The sequence below is a fragment of the Tyto alba genome, unplaced genomic scaffold (assembly GCF_018691265.1).
Source record: "Tyto alba isolate M040663 unplaced genomic scaffold, T.alba_DEE_v4.0 Super-Scaffold_1000006, whole genome shotgun sequence".
Lineage (NCBI taxonomy): Eukaryota > Metazoa > Chordata > Aves > Strigiformes > Tytonidae > Tyto > Tyto alba.
The window spans coordinates 9275499-9284379 of NW_024881272.1; positions in this window are offsets into that span (position 1 = coordinate 9275499).

Consider the following 8881-nt stretch of genomic DNA (forward strand, 5'->3'; position numbering starts at 1 on the left):
AGTGGAAAATCTTGGCTGACCCCTTCCTCAATTCCGGTGTTGCGATTCACGATCACTGCAGTGAAGGAGATGATCTTTTTACATACTCTATTGTGGAGCTTGTTTTTGTTGTCTACCAGGCATTCTTCATTCTAGTATTCTTGAGAACAGCTGTCATGTGTGAAACTTAGATTGCATTTTCCACTGGAGAGAGATCTTTTTATTCCGTAATAAAACTTGTATGAAAGACCCTGTGTTTTATGCATGATGGAAGCAATTAGTCTGGTTGCTGAAAAGTTGCTAAAAAGGGAATAATGGGATTAAAGATGGTGGGGAAAAAAGAACCACCCCAAACAAACCCAAACGTAGAAAAGCTTCCTAAAGTGCGAGTACTAAACTGAAATACGTTTACAACAGTTGATTGTGAAGTCTGTGTACAACAAATTTATTTGTGTTCAGTGGATTAATGCTCTAAATTACCTTCCCAGTAATCTTGTTTTAACTTTATCAAATTGAATGATGCACAAATTGACTCGATATAAAGTCTCTCTTAAATTTTATTATTTTTCACTTTTAATCTTGATTTTTCTGGCTTTAGTGAGTACTATTGCTCTGTTCATTTAGCCTTTTCCCAGATACCAAGGCAGCTGGATGATCTTGTAAGTATAGAATTAAGGAAATACAAAATTACAGGTAATTTTGTGTTTATATGCAGGTACAGTCATGCTATTAGTCCATTGAGAATAAATGTGCATCTCTCATGATGCACGTTGTAATTTTTTACATCATTACTTTTGTAATGTATCAAAATTCAGTGCTCTCCATATGTTGAAATTTTTTCAGAACATATTTGACATTTGGCTGTACAACGTGAGACAATCAATATGGTACCTAAGCTACATAAGAAATTATGGGTAAGGAGAACTCTGCATTTAATAATTTGTCTCTTGGGAGGTTTATTTTTACACCGATGCAGACTGAAGAAGGCTGTGTTCTCTAGCCATTCCAAAAGCAAGAAATAGCCTTTGAGAACTTTAGCAGAACAAAATCTGCCAAAAATCTGTTAAATGCACTGAATATGTCAAGGATTTATCCATTTAATACGTGATGGTCCTCAAATGTCACACAGGTATCTTCAAAATATTCTCATCTTTCACAGAGTTTGCAAGTCAAAACAGTAATAAATTTGCCATTGCTAGCCCAACAGTTCTTTGTACGTATCGTGCAACATTTTTAAAACTGTTTCTCTTATACTCTGGAATCGTGATTTATACTGTTATTTCTGGGATTAATGCCTTCAGATGTGTTACCAGTCACATCAGGGGAGGGGGTGGGTGTAAATATTTTATAATTTTTAGCTCCTCGAATATACAGTATCTCTTGCAGCAGGAAATAATGTCCATTGCATGTGGTAGTGTATCTGGGAAGAGATACATCATAGAAAAATGGAAAAATAAGTGAATTGTGGCCATTGCTTAATAATAGGATTTGGGGGGCAAAACAGTACAAATGCATAAGTCGTCATTCCCAGGCTATCTCAAGCTGTTGCAAAGCTTTCTTGCATACTGTCCATTGTTTCTTTCACAGCATTTTCTTCCAGTGGTTTTCTCAGTCTTCCGTCTTTTCTGTTGTATTGCAGTACCTGCCCACTTACTGTTTCTGTAAAAATAATTCAGCTGATGAGTACTATATTGCTAACCTTTGACCATATTATATGCACGTCAAATATCTTTGTTTATAGCAGTAAAACAGGACATAAAGTTTATATTTGAAATACAGAGATAAATGTCTGGTTTTCTTTAATGCAGCCCTTAATGTTTCTTACATTAAGCGTGTTCCTACACATTTAGCAATGCAGTGTATGGCACTGTCTGCAGACTAAAAGACTCCTTAAAAACCAGCAATAACCTTGAAGCTTGTAGCAACAGGACAGAGAAACAGGGGTTCTGCTGTGTCGTAAAATGATGGTAAGATGAGGAGGTTCAGGACCATCAAAGGACTCACATTTCTACAATGGCTACAGGCAATCATGATTTAGCTTAGCTTAACTTTTTGTTTATTTTGCTGTGGTTTTAGGCTCTGGAGGAAGTGATACGTAGTTTCTATATTACTTGAAATGTCAGAAAAAGTCTATATGGGAACTTTCAGGTTAAGATTTACATGCTAAAAATGATAGCTTTTTCATCATGCCATTTCCTTTATTACAATGTGCAACTGAAACACTTAATGAAGTAGTCGTCTGACTTGGCTAACTTGTATCTTTCTCCCTGGGTAAGCTAGCTGATCCTGCAAAACACTGATTTAGGTCACAAGGTAAATTGACATAGCTTTTACATTTGCTGAGTATGTAGCTAATAACTGCAACAGACAGCAGGTTTTCTACTATTGGAAATTGATCACAATGTAAGGAAAATTTATTAAGTATTTTAAAGTTAGGAAAAAGCTATAAGTCCACACCTGTGTCTGAGGAAACAGCTGCTTGCATAGGGCCAGATTCATTTTTACAGCAACAGTGCCATAACGTGATTGATAAATTGTAAAGTATTGATTTTTGAGATGGATTACTCTGAATCTTTAATTTTTCTAGAAATTCATTGCTTTTACCCAATGACACCAGTGTTTGGTAAGTTCCTTGCCTTCCTGTGAAGGTAGCAAGTCCAAACATATCATATGTGCCTGGAAGGCAAAAATTCTGTCGTCTGGAGAGTGTGAATGATTGCTGTTGACTTAACACTTCTAAATGGCATGCCTTGTGCACCTCACAAAGAAAATCTGTGCTATTAACTTATACCTTCCTGTTACAACCCTTTTAACTCCAATTTTTTGAAGTAATATGTGCATCTTTCAACAGGATGATAAATCAGATTTACCAAAGTTACAGGATAAAGTGCAAACCCTAATACCATTATTTGTGTCATGCAGAGCTAATACGATTTTCCTATAATTTTCCACAGATGTCTAACTATTACACTTGCAAACGAGGACAGAAAAGGAAAATTAATGATTTTTAGATCAAGTATTTCCAGTATTATAGTAAATTTATCTAACTAAATTAGATGTGGAAAGTCTACATAGCATGCAACAACAGAGAGTGCAAGCAAAGTAAGTGGGGAACGTTTGGGTTTTCTGTGGGAGCATGTTCCTCATCCAAACTGCAGCACTAGTGTAGGTGCACCCTTTGAAGCTCACTCTGGGTTCCGCATAAAGTGGCCAAGAATGACCAGCATGTATTTAATGAAAAAAATCCATGAAAGTTAGGGCCTTGCTACTGTTAGTTCAGTTGCTGCCGCAAGGATCTTCTAAGCCTGTAGGGTAAAAGAAAGGCCTGTAGTCTTAGCCTAAAATTTGTATTCATCTAGTAACCTTCATCTTGAGTTGGATCCTAAGGGTGGGGGGTCACTCTGTGGCTAATGTAAGCCCTGCTGAATAGTCTTTCAGGGGTCTTCCTTGTTATATAAAACATTATTTTTAAAATGGAGGTTGTATTTAGATGGTTCAATGTGAACAGATTACTTAATTTTCACTTTTATGGGGTACAGATATATTTTGTCAGTATTATTTTTTTCTAAGAAGAATGCAATTAGTTTGGGATTTTTTGTTTATTTTTCTTTCATTTATGTAGTATGTTTCTCCTGTGTTGACTTCACTGTCCATCAGACTTCAGTGTTGGTTATTTCATCACTGGAAAAGAAATTAACAGGGTTTCATTGAAGGCTCAGGGAAGATCTGTGTTTTCCCATACCTCAAAAGTAGTTGTAGAGGAGACAGCAGTTTGTTCTTCACAAGGATGCACAGTGACAGGACAAAAGGCAACTGGGACAAGCTGCTTCAGAGGAAACTCTGTCTGGACAAAAGAAAAGGAAAATAAGAAAAAAAAAAATATCTTTAGCATAGGAATCAGTTGCCTAGGAAATGATGGGAACTTATTTCCTCACTGGAAGTACTCTAGACTTGGCTTCATTGGACTCTGGATAACATCATCTATGACCCTGCTTTTAAAAGGAGGTTGGACCTGGGATCTCTAAGACTTGGACTTTTCCTTGAGCCCATGCATCCCGAGTTGTCTCCTTACTGTCTCATGGTGTTTTGAGGCCACTGATCATTCTCATATCTGTTAGAGATGTGCAATGTGGTGTTCAGTGTTAGGACCCAGTTAATTATACATCTATCTTCAAATAGAAGTGCCTGAAGTTAGTCATATGCTGATGTTCCTCGCTGACCTGAGGGCTTCCGTGACAGCGGACGTACTGGTGCTTTCTAGGGAAAGTGAACAATAACCACGGCTGCAAAGCGGCACCAGCACTCTCACACGCTGGTAGTGGCAGCAGAGTGATCTCCTCTCAGGGCCGGGAGGGCACCCCTGCCTGTGGGGGGGGCTGCTGGGTGGCACCCCCTCGCCGGCCTCAGGCACCCTCTGGGCCTCAGGCCCTGCCCAGGAGTTGTGGCCCAGCCCGGTGCCCAGAGGCCTGCCAGGCCTTCCCAGCCCATCCCCAGCTTGTACCCCCTCACAAGCTGACAACCCTCCTGCCTCCCAGCAGTTTTAACAAAACCAAAGTTATTTTCCACCCCCTCTCTCCTATCGCCAAGTCAGTGAGATACCTGACTGGGGGAGCAGCTGGCTCCAGGACTCAGAGAAAGGCAGTAAGTTTGGGCCTTCATGGCTGTTACTGTGTTTCAGTTGTCTCCTCAGTTTAATCAGTCAGTTTATAATTAGCAGAAGATGGTGCTATTTAAATGTTGTTCTGAGTAATCTTCTAATAATGGCCAGGATGATTTTGCTATGTAAATATTAACAATCAAGTTTATTTGCTGATTGTTTCCCCTGCCAATTAGTGTTGCTTAATTCACACCTATCTCAGCTTAAGCAGAGAAGCACTTGTAAGAGTTGCTTTGTGTTTTTTCAGATCCAGATTGAGAAAATTAGTTTTTGTAATGTACTTCACTATTATGGGTACAGCCTTCTATTTATTTTTTTTTTCATGGAAAAATATATTGCTACGTTTCTTCAAGTGTTAGCTATGATTTTTTTTCCTCCATTATCGAGACAACCGCAGGCCTTTTTTTTAACTGATATCCAAACATTTTAAGAATAATCACAATGGGTTCAGTCATGTCTAAATCAATATTTCTGTAAACCTTCCCTCAAACTTGCATGGTACATTTTTATCTGTGGAAGTAAAAACTCACTTTTTAATAAGACTTGTATAGAAATTTTAATGTATTTTCAGAGCTGCCAAGATGATTTAGATGGGCAGCTTCCAATATAATTGGTCCTCATTTATTCTCCTAACTCTTACATCTAAAGCACTTCATAAGCAACTTGCTAATAGACTAAAATGATAATTTCTCACAAAAAATGGTGAAACTGAACCAGGTATTACTGCAAATTGTTGCGCTACTGGCAGTAGGTGTGGAAGATACGTGTCCTTCATAAACATTTATGTATTTATATTCACAGGGAAAGTAACTTTCCACAACCAATAGACTGGACACAGAAGTGAAGTAAATTCAACTTTTTAACTTGAAGTCCAGAATAATGCCGAATGCTTTTTCATGAATAATGTACTCATGAAAAAATGGCACGTGATGAGAGAATGAAGCTAGTTGTGAATCAGGGTTGAATCTTGAGAACTGAGGTGAAAAGAAAGATTGGAGGGGTGAACAGTTTGCAACAGAGGTGAAAGATTTTGTCTTCCAGTCCCTCCCCAAATCCATGTATATCAACTCCAAATGAAATAACTTTTTTTTGCTTAAAAAACAACTTACAAACTGCACACACACATGTATTGTGGACCTGTATGCTCTGTACAGTACCAAACTTGCTGGTGAGAGGACCAGGAGGCCCCGCTGCCAGAACCTAAGGCTCCTTCACCAAGTTCCCAGCTGTTGTAGTAGCTCACTGTAGTGAGAATGGGGTAACTCTGTTTCTGCAGCTGCCTGGGCAGTTTGACTGAAAAGCAATAGAAAAGGAGCAGGCCCTTTGAAATCCTTGGTTTCACATACTCCTCAGTACCTTTTCATCCTCATTCAGTCTTTTAGCTTTTTTTTTTTTTTTGTCACATAGCTCCCCGTGTCTGCAAAGTCCTCCCTATCTCCCAACCACTTGTAAGCCTTGACATGTTATTTCACAGTTTTGATATTCATTAAAATAGCGATCTGTCCAAGATGCCTTGTTTCTTACTAGCTACTGTTCAGAGTGTTAGATGCTTCTTTGTCACACGGGTGGGACATATCCAGAGCTGGCATCTTTTCATCACCCTTCCTTCTCCAAATCTGTTTCCATGGCCTCTTCTGTCCTGGCATGTGATCAACAGTGTGCAGGACATTGCAGAGTTCGGGGATTTCTAGGTGAAATCCAAACAAATTGGCCTGAAATCTTTAATTCCATCAGAAAGTAACTGAGCTCTGAGACTAGTGCACAAAGAATCATACCCATCTGCCTATCAGTTTACCTCCTCGATTCTCTAGCAATGAATGAGTTGAGTCAGTCTATGCTTTTTCATAAGTGGGGGATTCTACTATCCTGAGGATGTGTTGTTTTTTCAGGTTATTCTGAGAGACTTCTGTTTGATAGGATATCAGGGTAATCAGATTTTTTTAAAATGTGAAGCCAGGTAGTTGGTAGCCTCTGCCTGTTATCTTCCTAGTTTAATTTAGGTGATATACTTTCTTCCCCTCCAGCTGAAGATATTGACTGATGAAAGACAGAAGGTGGCTTTGATGGTTAAGGTGAGACATGAGGCAAATATTGGTTATCCAGATAGTTTTATGCATCTTATCAACATTCTGAGATCTTACTTTCTGCTCCCAAATCTCACAGAGGCCTTGAAGTTTCACTGATCTGGTCTCACTGTGGTTTGTCTCTCAGAATCAATATTCTTCTCGGTGTTATTGCTTCTCATCAGTAGCAGTGCTTTTCACTAAGAGATCTCTGAGGTGAATGTACCTCACAAAGTGAACCAGGCTTTCCACATTTCTCTTACTGGAAATGAGTACTGAACGTTTTGGATTGATTAAGTTTAGAGATCTCAAATTTCTCTCTTGTATGCCAGGTGAAATTTAATAGAACTCTTCTACCTATCAGCCTACCAATTTCAAGAAGCATCTGTTTTTTCACCCTATTGTTTTATAGTTCCCAAGAAGGTTAACAATGAATAACCTCTACCCAGGATGTCTTGTGAGAGAACTCAATATGATTATACCTGTTGGGTATTCGTTTTAGCCACTGGTAACTTGCTTTCCTTGCTACTACACTTGTCTAGAATTATATCTTTCCCCATAGCTATCTCTTCTTCCTAGATATTGGAGGTGATTTAATTCCTTCTGATGAAATACCTTCATACAAATAAAGGGGGGTTATTTGCGCTTTGGTATCCCTCTGCTTTTCCTCATTACTCAAGAAAATAATTTGTCTTCTTTTTCACAGAGTATGTCTTTGTTACTTAGTTCTCGTGAGATGGTGGAGGGAGGAGGTGTCAGGAAGGCTTTGTCTTACAGAAGTAGGTCTTTCAGAGAACTCTATATGTCGTTGGCTAATAAATCCAAAACTATAGCCGTGTCACAAGCATGTTTCAAGTGCACAGCAGAGTTTACTGGCTTGCAACAAGGCTGCCAAATGGAACCTTCTCTGGTCTTTGTGGCATGTTCCATCTGAACTCAGGCAAGGTCATGAACTTCCTGAGAAGCATCCCCATTCCCAGCATAAAAGGAACTATTCAGGATGAACTCAAGGCTTTTGAGAGGCTTTCTGCTATTGTTGAGGCACCAAGGACTAATTCAATGCTTAGTAAAGCAGTCTTTCAGCTCTTGTTTGTATGAAGTACATCAAGATGCCCTGTCAGATAAATATGAGGGTGTAGGATTCTTGCTTGCAATGATCCATAAAATAAATGGATACGTAAACTATTACTCAAAGTCAAAAGAAAAGCTCTAGATGGTTGTTTGTTAGAGACAGAGATTGTTGAATATGCACATGGAATAATGAAATTTAGAGATGTTAGATGTAGGAATTACAGGATGAAATTCTCTGATTTGTTCTGTGGAAAGCTGGGTGATCATTATAGTCTCTTCTAGCCTTAAAATGAAGTGATTTTGAGTGGCTTGCTTTACAGAAAAAAATTGGAGAGATTTGCTTTACTGTACCAGAAAATACAATCTGTTGTAACTGTCACAAGAATGTCATTTGCTATCAAAGTAGCTCAAAAAAAGAAAAAGCAGAACATACGAAACATTTACATAATCAGTCAGGTTTATTTGGACAATGCTAGAATGAAATTTAGTAGAACAGGTTCATACATGTTAAAAATAACAATTGCTGAAGATGTCTTGCCCCTGAAAGATGTTGAACTGGTTCCAGAGTTCGCTCATTTGATTAAGACAATCTGTTCTCTTTATAGGGAAATGAAGTTGAAATGAGGAAGTGAACTCCTGTGTGGGAAGGTGGTGTAAGGTAGGTACCCACTGCAAATGAAGGGGCCGTTATCTTTCCAGAGCACATTACAAGCTAAAGAGTGGTTTATCTTGGCACACTGGTTTTGATTCTGGGCACTAGCTTTTAGGTTAGAGCTGGTACCTTAATATGATTTGCTTAGTTCTTGAATTAGAGGTGTTAGAGGTGAAAAGCATGTGTGCTATCTTTCCAGTGGTTATAGATGTCATCAATATATTTGCATTAATTTACACTCTAATGGTTTTTATATAATATTTAAAAATATCCTCTCTGACCTTTGTAGAAGTGTTTTGTTACATATTTCCAATTGTTCAAAAGTAATAGTCAAGGAAGTTTTAGTGCTCTGGAATTCTGTAGTTATTATAATGCAGATAAACAGCCAAGCTGTAAAAATCAAATTGTAGCACAGAGTAGATGAAATAATCATACTTAGAACACTGCCAATTATTTCTG